The sequence below is a fragment of the Pteropus alecto genome, unplaced genomic scaffold (genome assembly GCF_000325575.1).
Source record: "Pteropus alecto unplaced genomic scaffold, ASM32557v1 scaffold101, whole genome shotgun sequence".
NCBI lineage: Eukaryota > Metazoa > Chordata > Mammalia > Chiroptera > Pteropodidae > Pteropus > Pteropus alecto.
The window spans coordinates 15,914,633-15,925,406 of record NW_006432945.1 but is presented as its reverse complement, the minus strand read 5'-3'; positions in this window follow the sequence as shown (position 1 = coordinate 15,925,406).

Below are 10,774 nucleotides of genomic sequence, written 5' to 3'. Positions count from 1 at the left end.
TTTCCTTCAGAAACGCCCACTAGACATGGCTCCTGTGTCACAGAGGTGCAGAGATACACGGTGCTGCCGGTGGTGGCAGAGCAGGCGCACAGTGGGGCTAGTGACTTAAACTGTGCGCTGCTGGAGGCGGGCCTTTCCCCAGATGAGAGGCGAGGCACCCAGGGGCGGTAAGGTGAGGCGGAAATCTCCCAGCTCTGACAGATGCCCTCCTCAGAGCCCTGCAGATCAAGGCGATGCCTTATTGCCAGATTCCTCTGTGTTTCTGTGATTGTTAGCACTTCAGAAGAGAGTTTAAAAAATTCTGACCCAAACTCAGAGGACAAGATTTGCCATGGTCTTTAACGTCTGCCGTGGCGCAGGCTGGGGCCATTCTGCGGACAGAATTCGGGACAAACAGTGGCTTTCCTTAGACAGCCCCGCCCCTCTGTCTGGTTTACTCACTCTACACTCTTCCTCAAAATCTGCCCTTCAGAATTCCTGTGTTGAAAGTTCATCCCAGATGTGAGGGTGTCAGGAGGTGGGTGGGCCTTTGGAAAGTGATTAGGTCCCCAGGGTGGAACTCCCATCAATGAGATCGGTGCTCTAGTGAGAGGCCCTGGAAAGCTCCTGCCCCTTCTATCATGAGGACAGAGAAAGAAGATGGTTGTCTGTGAGCCAGGAAACTGGTCCTCACCAGACACTGAATCTGCCAGCACCTTGATCTTGGACTTCGCAGCCTGTAGAACTGTGGGAAATACATCTCTGTTGTTTGTAAGTCACTCGGTCTACAGTATTCTGTTATAGCTGCCCGAACAGACCGAGACAACAGTTTTGGGGAAACTAAGTCAGCAGGTTACTTTTCCCAAGCTTGTCTACACTTTAACGTAGTGGAAACTTTTCAAGTGATGTGTTTTAACTAGCGCGTGGAAATCTCGACCCCCAGCTAAAGGAATTTCAAGCCTCAGAGCGCAGGCATGTGATCCGGGAATCGTGCACAGCTTGAGATCCTGAGCTCACGCCCGACTGCATGAGCTGAGAAATGAGTCTCTGAAGGCTCGCCCATGCCATACTCTTTATTCGCGAAAGATGACCCCAACCTGTCTTCCCCCAGCTTCCTGTTGCTAATGGGACACGTCCTTAGGGAAGGGAAACTGAGTCTGCCATTCTAGCCAAATGTACCACTTACTATGGTTGCATAATAGACCACTCCATAACTTAGTGTCTTCAGTCAGACACCACTTTTGTTTGCTTATGATTCTGTGGGTCAGTAATTTCCTGTAGGCTCAGCTGGGAGATCTGATCCTGTTGGGGATCGGTGGCTTTCCTGGGCTGGAGGGTCTCTTATCCTTCAGAGGGCCAGCTTGGATTTCTATTCATGGGGGTCCCAGGGTTCCAAGATGGCAAGAGTGAAAGCTGCAAGTCTTCTTGAGACCCGGCTCAGCAGTCACACATCACATCTGTTGCATCCCAGTGATCAAAGCATGTCATAAGGCCAGCCCAGATTCACGGTGTGGTGAAGTGGACTCTACATCTTGATGGGAGGAGCGGGACAGTCATGTTGCAAAGTGACATTTTTGTAGGAGTGAGAGGAATTGTGCCATCTTTGCAAACAATTTACTACATCAGCGCCCCCTTGCAACAGTTATTCACATCCAAGCCAAGAGCAGAGTTCACTCACCCACCCCCCTCCAAAATCTCATCACACTCAATTCACGTGGGTTACATCTTCAGCATCCTTTGGACCAGGCTACAGGAGCCCCCCAGTCCGGCTCTCCCCTGACTACTTCTGTACCTCTCTCAGGGCCACCAAAAATATTAGGCTCACCTCCCTTTCCCCACTGGGGCCACGGAAAACCCTCCAAAACAGCGCACACCGCTTTGCTCTAGTTGAGCAGGCAGCTTCTGTGGCACAGTGCCGGGGACAGGGGATCTCTCTGAGCTCTGCCATCTTTTGGATTCTAACCTGGAGCTAAGGCACAGTTCTCATTCTCAGAATGTGAAAGATCCACACTCATGCCAGCTGAGGGGGCAGGAGTGGGGTGCAAGCCCCCTCAGGGACTCACCAGCATCTGACCCTCTTGCTTCGCCTTAGAATACTCTCTTGTCTTCCAGCCAGGGGAATTTTTATTTTACGTGGGCAGGAAAAAATTGGCTCAGATTGATCAAATATTCTTCCAAATCTTTTTCTTCTGAAGCCTGAAGCTCAGCTTTTTAAACTCAAAAGCCAAGAATTTGTCTCTTTTGTTCTGTGGTTCTGCTGTGACAACCCTCCCTGGAGGCAAGGAATGACTCATGGTCTAGCTGCCCAGATGGGGGAGGGTCAAGGGTAACAGGAAATCACGGGGAAAAACACATTTGTTAATACATCAAAATCTTATCCTGCTCTACTAGGGTTTCTACTTTTTTTCTTATTCTTTGTTAAATGGAGACCAACCCGTCCTCATCCTTTCTTATAAAGCCTTCTGCATTAGATAGGGTTCCTTGGGATGTAAGTAATAGAAATCAACTCATGCTTGCCCACCCTCTCCCTGAAAATGAAATGCAGGTGCTGAGAGAAGGAGTGGGAAGAACAGGAGACTGAGACAGATATGTCATCGTGCCTTATGAGGTCACCCAAGACCTGAATTTTCATGCCTTCTCTGGTTTCTGCCCTTCCCTCCATGTTGGCTTTGTTCACTAGATGGCCTTCTCTGGCTTCTCTGTAGGTAGGGCCTAAATTTGAAATCCTCCTGCTACCTGCTGAGACTGAAATCTCTTGCTCAGATATCTGAATTCTAGTGGAAGGGATTCTGATCTGGTCAGCGTGGTCCATGATGAGCAGATCAGGGCGTGCCCGTCGGGAGGGACAGAATCGCATTCCACAAAAAGGCCACCAAGTGCCACCACCAGTGGAGGGAAGGAAAATTCTTGAAAAACTAGAGATTAGGCAGAAAACCCCCAGATGTCTATCTAATTTACTCCTCCCTGGATGGAAATGATTTTGCCTTTATTAAACCGTCTTGGCAGCTTATCTGTACCGATTGCGTCATACTGATCATGGCGATGTTTTATAGCGATCCATGGCGATGTCTCTTCTAGTGGGCCACCAGCATCGGGGTGGGCAGGAACTTAGTTTCCCTCTGCACGAAGGTACACACAGTGTGCTACACATAATAGGCATTCAGAAGTATCCGCCGAAGGATCAAATGAATCAAGGAATGGGAACAAAGGAGGTAGCTGAGTCACTGAGCCCAAACAAGCAGCGGATATTATAGAGGGAGAAACCCAGTGCATTTGTATGGTAGGCGTAATTTTGAAAAAATATCCAGATACCTTCTATTATGTGCTACGATTTTCTGTAGGCAGCGAAAGGGTTAAGCAGTTTTGCACTGTGTTCGTGGCCTTCTGACATGGTATAAAACACTACAATTTTGGCTTTTCCATTTTAGCTGACATGGTTTAAGTTGATGAATATTTTGATTTGTGCCAGTCTTGGGCAGTTTTAAATGCTATCCCTCCAGGAGTCAAGAAGTCCAGTCATAATCATAACAATATGCTTGTCAGTCAAAAGCACCGGAAGATTGTTTAGGTGCAAAGAAAGCATTTTCCCCTGAAAGGAAACAGGGCAATTGAAATCACCTACTTTTCAAGGCATTGAAGTCAAAACTGTTACCAGCTTCATGGTGTGAAAATCCAGGTCTCAGCACCCCTCGGTCAGACTCCGCGATGTCCGGGGGCTATCCAGCCAAAAAAACGAGTTACAGTCTAAAGTTCAGAAGAAATTAGACTGGAGGGAAAAGCACAGGCCATCAATGTTGATTTCCCCATCATTATATGCAGGTCACCGTTTCAGCGAGGAACGCATAATAAATTCCCTTCCATCTCCACAGTCAAAGCACCTTGGGTAGATTTTGCCGAGCCAACTAAATCAGAGAATTCACGCAATTACACAAGATCTGGGCAGAGGCAAGTGATTTTATTTTACTTTTTTTTTTCTGAACAGACTGAACAAAATAATATCTGATAGAATTGACCTAAAGGTTATATACCATAGGATCTGCTTGCATTACAGCAGGCAAAATTAAAAAAAATCACATAGCTCTGGGTTCATTAGCAAAAGGGGAAAAGCCAGAAACCAGTGTGGGAGAGAGGAAAGAGAAAAGGAACAGCCCGGAGAAATGAATTTCAAAATTGGAGGCAGCCCAGAATTCTTCCGGTCTTTGGATATGTCGGTGTCAGGACCTTCTTTTTTCAATGTTAGTGTGATCTTAACAATTCCAGCTGCTCAACAAATTTGCTCAGCAACTTCACTCCACCAGAAGAAAATTAAAAAACAACTCTGGTATGCCCCCTTCTAATTTTATTGCATCCATAGCAGCTTTTACATGGAAGTGAACTGGTTAAATAAAAAGTTACTATAATAGAAAGAACACCTTTCACCCCCGAAGAATTCCATATACCCCATGCTGATATCAAAAGAGTCTCCTCATGGGAAAAAGCAATGTGGAAAGCAAACGGAGCAAAAATCTGGTGTTCAGAGTCCACTGGGAGCTTCAGACAAATATGAAACAATGACTTCATGTGGTAGATAAATTTCTCACATTCTTCAACCAGTTTTATTGGCTAAATACTCACGTATCCAATTGTATGAACACCAAGCCCGCCCAAAGAAGAATCTGAGTGGATATTAAAGAACACATTCAGGGTGGAACTCTAAATCACATGCTCACCGTTCTGTCCCACAATTTACCCGTGTTTCTATTAGCCGAGTCATCCAAAACCGTGGTTATCATTATCCTCTGTTTCACTGATAAGGAGAAGATAACTTTGAAGAGGCAAAGAATCTCTTAGCAATAGCAGAGCAGGAGAACATTTACTGTCATCACATCTAAGTCCAGCCTTGCACATTGTCTCCTGTCCCAGGCTGCACTACCAACCCTGGTTTCTAAGGCACATCACAGTGTGTCCCAGACCTCTCTCTCTGGCTCTGTGTCTGAATTCCCTCCTGAGAATCTTCTTTTTCCTGTAAGCCATTCCTACTCATTGTCCCTCATCGGGCCATGCACGCACGTGCCTCTGCAGCCTCACGTGTCTGCTTCCCCTCCCTTCTGTGGTCCAAACTCTGTCTTTCTATCCTTCGGACTGGATGCCTCCGTGGAACTCTCATGGGCCGCTCCAGCCTTTGCTAGGTCTGTCATCTGGATTCCTCTCAGCTGGCACTTTGCCTGGTCGGCCTCACCCTGTAATATCGCTTATGATTTCATTAGTCCCCGAGGCCGTGCAGGATAGCGCAAAGTAGAAAGGCTTTGGAATCAGATGGACTTGCTTGGAGATCCAGGCTCTTTCTTAATGAACTGCGATCATTTAACCTCTGTGTAGTTTCATTTTCCTCGTGTGTAAATTGGGAATCATAATACCTGCCTCACAGAGTTCTTGGGAGCGTCAAATAAAGTTGTATATACAAGGGACCTAGTCCCCTACACCACAGAGTAAGTCAGAGCTTTGTCTCATTAGTTTCCTGCGTTGTCTCTGGCACCCGGAAGGGTTCCTAGCACAGAACAGGTGCTCAGCGAATGCTTATTAAATGAATTAATGACTATGCGGTACAGAGCAAACATTGATTCTCTTCTATTTTTCTGTCACCACTGGCCTGTAACTTCTGCAGGATGATGTTTATTGCATGCATGTCTTGGCATACTTGCTGGGAGGAGCTTTGATCAGTGTTTTCTCATGAGTCCGTGGTCTCCTTATTTACTAGATAACTCTTAGTGGCAAGTAACGAGACAGTCATCATGGAAGGCAACCCACTTGTCTGTGAACTTCAGTGCTACTTCCCACTGACGGAGGCAGGAGCAGGGTAAAAATAATAATAATCTCAGAAAAATACGAGGGAACTAGGAAAAGGCATTTGACAAATATGTATCACGTATTACCTTTTCCATATGCCCAGCTGAGAAATGCACCATAAAACTCAAAAGTAAAGTACAAACTGTCAATAATAAAGGTATTGAAGATGGAAAGAAGGAAGAGAAGGAGAGAGGAGAAAAGGGAGGGAAGGGAAAAAGAAAACAGAAGAGGGAAAACTGTGAAGTGCTACCGTTGCCTCTCTGAAATTTCAAATCAGAGACCATGCCACGCCACCGCACGTCAGCTTCTTCTCTGTGTGTCTATCAGAGCAGGAAACTGATCTCAGATCCTAGGAGAGCCCTTCTTGACTTTAGCCCAGGGACTTCTCCATAATTTTTTTTTAAATCGACGCGGACCGTGATATCATACACCGGAGAGATGGTTTGGAGCAGTTTGGAAAGGTTTTACCTTGGCATAATGGAAACCACGTGCGCCATTATGGATTTCTAATGCTCCAATGAGGTGGGTACAAGTCGCTTTGAAGAAAAGGAAGCCATTTCCAACCACATTTCTCCTGATTTATGCCCAAGCCCCAGAAGGTCCAGACAGGTTGGAAAAGATTTGGTAATTGGAGAAGTGACAGGGGGTGAGAAAGTATATTTTGTAAAAGACTGCAAACTTGACTCTCACTTTAAATTCTTGCCTTGGGCAATGCGTGCATTTTAGAGCTTAAATCATGTTAGTAGTTTAAGTCAGATTGAGGGTGAAAGACTACACAGCTCCATGAATTAGGACTGGATTGTTTTGGGAAAAACATTTTCCAAGCTGGCCAAACATAAATCAGTCCTAACAAGGCACCTGTGATTACAAGCGGGTCGAATGAATGCCCCTTACCGTATATCTACCCATTCTTATTTCTCTTCACTCGCATTTTTTTTTTCAACCAGAAAAGCAGAAAGCAATGAGGATTTTTAGAAACACGTCGCAGGCAGCCCCAAAGGAGGCCCAGAGCACGGGACACAGATCCCTGCGTGGGTCTTAGCAAGGAGGCCAGAGCAGGCAGGGTCTGCAGTGGCCACAGGAGAGCGTCTCATCAGACAGCAGGGAACTGAAGTCCTAGATTTCAGTGCGATGTCTAAGGCTGGCATCGACTATTGCCTGGCAGCTGGCCCTCCACACTTCTGCCCGGGGCCCCCATGGCGACACGCACGCGCCTCGTCTTTCTCCTGCTCTTGCTCGTTGGCCTGTAGGTCCCCTGGTTCGGGAGACCCTAGCTACCCCTGTTCAGGTGACTCCTGTTCATCCGCAGGGAAGCTCTGTCGTTGTTTTCCGTGTAAGCCTTGGGTGTTGACCTTGGGTGTTTCTTCACGATTGTGTTGTTCTTTATTGCTCTCGTGAAAAATAGTCTCACCTTCAAATCACTGCTCTATTTCCATTAACAGATGCCTTCCTTTAAGTCCCGTCAGAAACAGAACAATATCACTGAAAACGACACCAGAGTTAGTTTGCCCTTTTGCAAACCTTGTAAACTAGTCACGTAGGCTTGAAACGTTTTGTTCACCACATCCAGCAATCTTGGGGAAAAGCTGTATGCATGACTGTTTCTAGTCTTTTCTATTATTAGAATTTGATTAAATTATCGGGTCTTATGTTCTCTGCCATTTGTAAACTTTTTTTTTTTTTTTTTAAGTAGAACCTTCTTTCTTTTATTGTTTGTCTCCTTGGCATACAAACACTTATGCTATTCAACTGGGCAGGCCCCTCGGCTGGTCTAGAACTTAGAAATTATGACTCAGATAGTTTAAGATTTAAGGGAAGAAGTTGTTGGTTCTGCCTTCAGTCTTACTTAACTATTGCCTTGTCTGCTTTTTCCTGTATTCATTTTTTTTCCTCAAGTTTAATAATTGCTAAAAATTTCTCAACCGTAATTTCAGAGTATCTGGAAACTTTCATTATGAGTAGAGGGCTTAGAATAAGGAACCCGACCCCTAGAATGTATCTTTTCAAGTGTCAAGTTCTCTACCTCATTTCACGCAGAGCTTTCTGAGAAGAATTTAGCTTTGAGTACGTCGCTTGAAAGTCCTAGTGAGGGAGCTTGGCGTCATGGTGTTCCACGGTCATTTCTAAGGGAAAAGGAGTATCTCATGGGTTGGTTAATGGGCTTAGGATATAAGAAAACAAAGAAGAAAGTTGAGCTGAGCATGGTCCATCCCATTAGGCAATGGACCTCACACCTGCCACACCGCCCTACAGAAACAGAGCAAAGAGTCACCGCCCTGTGGCTGTCTCTCGTCCAGTGCTGTTAGCATCCTGACCGAACGACTGCATTCTAAACTTGCACCGCGGAACCTCCAACCCTCCTCTCAATCCTCCCCTTTCCTAGAGGGAAGCCATACTGTACTGGCCAACGCTTGATAATAACAGGAGAGAGACAAAGGTGGTCACATGGCAGGCGTATTCAAGTAGGAACCTGTGCAAGTAGGCTGCGTTAAGAAATGATGCTTCGGCGCAGTCCGTGGGTGGGAAGAAGAATTAATCTGGCCAATTCTCACCTATTTCTCTTTCCCACTAGTTGAACTTTTCCTCGGGGGCGGGGCTTCCCACCCTTCTGTATCGCATCATCCTGGTGGCTGCTGCTTTGTTAGCTACCACAGCATGTATAGAACGTGGCGTGCTGTTTCATCCAAGTTTCAGAGTGACGGGAAGAGACAGAAACTCTGGACATATGAGAGGCGGCTGAGGTGAGCCACCAGGCCCGGCAGGGTCGGTAGGCTGTGACAAAACCGGGGTGAGGGTCCTGAAAGCGAGAGGCCCCATGGTAATCTTGAGAGATGCTTAGAATGTCAGATTACCCCTCAAACCCTCTTCTCACACCTGCATCCTACTCACCGCACGTCTTGTGAGCATGCGGCCTCCCCCACCTCGAAATCTGTAATTCTGCACAAGACTTGGTTTATTTTGAGGTTTGTGCTGCGTAAACACGGTTCATTAAATTTTGACAAAGTGTCAGGTATGAGTCAGTTATGAGGCCATTGACCATCTCTTTTTAGCAACACTGAAAGGCTAAAATGAATAGTTTTAACTGAGTAATATTTCTCAGGGACTTGTTACATACTTTTTTTAAAGAGGAAAAAAAGTACCTGACATCTTATATAATGATCAAGATGGTGCAATGAAAATTGTTAATAGAAATAACCTAGAAAAACTACTTTCCATACCTAAGACACCTCAGACTCCTTTAAAGAAAGGCAAAATGAATGCTAACATGTAAATAAACTAAAATAAAAACCAATACACCCTGAGGGATGGGATTGTTTAGCTCACACAGTGGAATGAAAAGTAGTTTTGTTTGTTTGGGTCTTTTTAGTTTGTTTTATTGTTGTGGTTTCAAATTCTCCATGGTTAGGGCTCAAGTAATTTTCTTCTTTTCTATTGTAAGTTGCTGGAGGGCTGGTAAAGATTCGGTTTCACTCCGATGTTTGGAGAAAATGATCTTCCTGTTCCATATTCAAAGATAAAAATATCTCTCAGCTAAAGAGGTTGTCGGTGCCAAGACCAGGTTCCTTTTCAGGAATTTCCTTCCTGAACTTGGCGTTTCGACTTCCGAAATAACAAGCGTTTTTCAGCTTTTCTGAAGTCAAAATATTTACCAACAGGGTTTGGTTTTATGACATAGCATCGCCTTCTTGGGCCTGCTGCGATAGTTGCGTCAAGTGGCTGACACTGAGCAGAGGAGAAGCCAGAAGGAGCCTCTGCGGGCAGGGAGCGGGCGAAGGAGGGAGTAAGCGAGCGTGAGGAGCCAGCCCCGACGACTCGACGGGCACACCGAGTTTCAAGCCCCGCACTGAAACGGAGAGGAAATGTGTAGCAGTCGAAACACCCGTGCTTTGAGCTTTCTTAGATTTAATTCCTTTTGGCAAAAACCCTTTCTCCTCCGTGCCCATTACGGAAACTAACTTGTTCCCAATCAATACAGGTAAAACGACAACGATAATATTAATGCCTTCCAGTGGGAAAACGGTATTGGGAACTGCATACCATCCATTTTCGGCTTGGTTTTATGTTTAAAAAGGAATTTGGCAAAGTAACTAAATGCTTCTGTCTACCTCCCTTTTGTCTCATCCAAACCCTGTGCCTCTTAATAAACTGATGTCAGAGGAATTTGGCAGGAAACTGAGGGAGAGACCCTCAATTTGATGTATAAATAGGGCAGAAATAGCATGTCCGGAGGACGCCTCCCATATCCATCCCTAATGTATCGACAGTTAATGCTGAGTGTGCCTGAGCCTGGGATGGTGTTGAGATGGGGTGAGGTGGTTGTGGGGTGGGCGAGATTACATCATTTCAGGATGGTTTTTTCCGACAAGAGTGACGTCCATCGGGGGCGGAAAGTACAGCCCAGATCCATGTTGTCGGCATGCCTTCTGGAGCGAGGCAGTTCACAACAGAACACTTCCACCTGTGGGCTGACCTCAAGGAGAGTCTAATATTTGTTAGATCTTCCTTCTCTTTTGAAACTACCCTTAGACAAGAAAGACGATCATTTAATAAGAGAGCAGGTGAACTTACATTTTAGGAAAGCCCATTACCTGTCAGGCGTTCTGCTGGATGCTTTATAAATGGTATTTCTCTAGTCTTCATGATACCTTCGCCTGGTTCTTTTAGGGTCCCCAGTGCGGGAATGAGGAAAGTTTGGGTTGAGAAGCATGAAAGTTAAGGACCTTGTCTAAGGTCACACACCTGGTAACGGAGAAACTACAATGAAACCGTTTGCCTTTGCAGTGGGCGCTGTGGTGCGCTGCCCAGGTGACAGCTTCAGGGCTGAGGTGCCTCTTCCCCCAGCTGTGGGAAGTGTGGGCTCCCTGGTGATTGTCTCTCCAGGAGTTGACTGAGGCTAAAGAGAGTGACCTTGTGGGAGGTCCTGCCCTCTTCCAGGGAGGCAGCCTGCAATAAAGATGGATAATTGTGG